At 39.0% G+C, this 2,747-nt stretch overlaps 1 non-coding gene across 1 annotated transcript; it reads right to left on the reverse strand.

Annotated features, from left to right (window-relative positions):
- Positions 1-98: 98 nt before the first annotated feature.
- LOC115065167 lies at positions 99-205 on the reverse strand. Its single transcript, XR_003844957.1, has one exon. It is a non-coding gene; the product is annotated as a U6 spliceosomal RNA (small nuclear RNA).
- Between the last annotated feature and the right edge of the window lie 2,542 nt (positions 206-2,747).

Raw genomic sequence — 2,747 nt, forward strand, 5'->3', positions numbered from 1 at the left:
GGCGTTCAAATCTGACCCCTTGCTGAATATGAAGGCCCAAAACAGGGCCTGTGCCAGTAGATGTGTTGCCTCTGCAGAGTATTCACTCACCTGAACAGAAAAATATGGAACGCTTCACGAATTTGCCTGTCATCCTTGCGCAGGGGCCATGCTAATCTTCTCTGTATCGTTCCAATTTTAGTATATGTGCTGCCGAAGCGAGCACTGCCTTTCCCTTTCATCACTTCAAACTTTCCCATGTATCCTTCTCGCTCTTTGAAACTCATGGCCTCTTCTTTCATTAACTGCTGTTTTGTGACTGTGCATGCATGCACACACATACACACATGCACACATACACACATACATGTATGTATAATATTACTTGTATGTATGTTTTCAGGACCAGCCATTTGGTATTTTTAAAGTGTTCAGTGTTCTTACATTTACAGCCCCACCAGGGGACTGTAAATTAAAATTACTTTGAGATTCCTTCTCACTTCATTCAGAATGGCTGTCATCAGAAAATATATAGCAAGAAATGTTGGCTAGAATATGGAAAAAGATGGATTCCTACTTCCAGTTTGCGAACTATAAACCAGCGAAGTCACAATGGAAATCAGTGTGGAAATTTCTCAGAAGGCTAAAACCAGAACTAATGCATGGCCTATCTGTACTCCTGGAAATAGACCCTGAAGACTCCTGTATCCATGTCCATTTTCATCATGTCTGCTCTATACTTGCAATGAAATTCTTTTCATCAGTAAAGTCAAGTGACACTATGAGAAATTCAGAAACATGCATGGAACTGGAAAAGGAGATTAAGAATGAGGCTGAACAAGAGAAAATGTCATTTTTTCTCATATCAGATGCTAGCTTTGAATTTTAAAAGTAATATGCATAACTCAGAATGTCTACAGAGGCCAAGAAACTGGAAAGGGTTTGTGATAATGGTAGGGGAGCCTTGCAGGAAGGTAGATAGTAGAACACACATGACATAAAAGTAGAGGGGGAAGGTTATGAAGGGAAGGGATGAGGGGGATGACAAAACTTAAAGATATTTCATGAAGTCATAGGGAAATCTATAGTGTAAATGAGTTAGAATATAATGTTAGAAGAAGGGTTTAAATGGAGAATACTTGCATGGGTATCTAATATAGCTTTAAGAAGCCATTGATTATTAAATGAAAATCCCAGTACTAGATATGGGTGGGTATTCCTTTCTGATATGTTGGCCAAGAATCTCAGAGGTCCCTGAAAAAAAGGAAAGACATTTCCATTGCTCTTTACTGACAACCATAAATAAATGGTTGCTAAAGATAGCAAAAGAGAACAGAAACACCAAGATGAAACTGATTTGAAAACATCTATCATGATAGACAACTTTCAGGATTGTAGAAGAGGCTATGCAAGCCTATGGGAGTGAGGAGAAGGGATCTATCAGCAGTCTAACTCTGCTGTGGAACCTGCATGCTGCAGTAGCAACCTTCCAGGCAGAACATGATTGTTGCTGCAGTAGTGGTATGACTATTATGGGAATAACTAAACATTTTCTGATCGTATTTGAGATCTGCTCCCCAGAAGGAAATTCATGCCTAGTATTGTAATCCTGTTCAAAAGTTGATGGCTGGGTGATGGGGAATAAGATCATACTGTCAACCTGATTTCTAAATATTTATGCTTCTATCCATATGCTAGTGTTGCTCTCAGCATTGGTCAAACAAGTAAATCACCCATGCTCTAGGAAGTAACCCTATATTCATGCTCATACAAGTCACCCAAATGAAACTCACTGGGTCACAATAAAAGCAAAAGGTGCAGGGAAGCAGAAGGAGGACTTGATGGGAAGATGAAGGGTGTCGGTGGAAGTGGGAGTGGGATAAAACAGGGTTCAAGGGTCTGGAACTTAGTCCAGTTGATAAATCACTTGTATAGCGTTCATGAAGCTCTGGTTCAATCTCCAGCATGGGATAAACTCAGTGTCTGCAATCCCAAACTTGGGAGGCAAAGGCCCCTGAGAATTTCAAGGCAATCTTTGCCTACAAAGTGAGTTTGGGACAATCCTGGCCTATGCCACATCCTGTTTCAAATAACTCAAACCCCAATCCCCCCAAACAAGAGATGATAATAGGAGATAAAATGTATAAACATTTGAAATTGTTATAAGAATAATTAAAAACATTTTAAAAGATTGTTGATAGTGCCAATTCTAGGAACTGCTGCCTGTCCTAAGATATTCCAGGTTATTAATGATAATTTGCACGTTGTATGGTGTTGAGGTCCACCTCAAATTCTTGACCCATTTTGAAGTAATGTATACAAAGGGCATGAAGATTAAGTTGAGGTTCACTTTCTGTCTATGGATGTCCAACTGTTCCAACACTTGTTTGAAAAAACTTCCTTTCCTCTATTGAATGCATTTTTGTTAAAAACTCACATATTTGTGATTCTCACTTGGTTTCTGTAGCTGGCTAACTCATCAGTCTGTGATTCAGTTCCTTTGCTAGCACTACAACATCTTGATTACTGTAAAATTAAACATAGGTCTTAAAATCAGGGAGAATGGTTCTTTTCATGTTTCTGTGTCCACTGACATTTCTGGACTTTCATCTTCTATACAATATGGCTGAACGATATGAAAGAAATAGAACCTAAAAAACTTACCACTGTAGTCAGTCTAGAGCAGTGGTTCTGATCCTTCCTAATACTGTAACCTTTCAATACAGTTCTCATGCTGTGGTTACCCCCAACCATAAAACTATTTTCAT

This window comes from Mus pahari, chromosome 12 (genome assembly GCF_900095145.1).
Source record: "Mus pahari chromosome 12, PAHARI_EIJ_v1.1, whole genome shotgun sequence".
NCBI classification, from domain to species: Eukaryota; Metazoa; Chordata; class Mammalia; order Rodentia; family Muridae; genus Mus; species Mus pahari.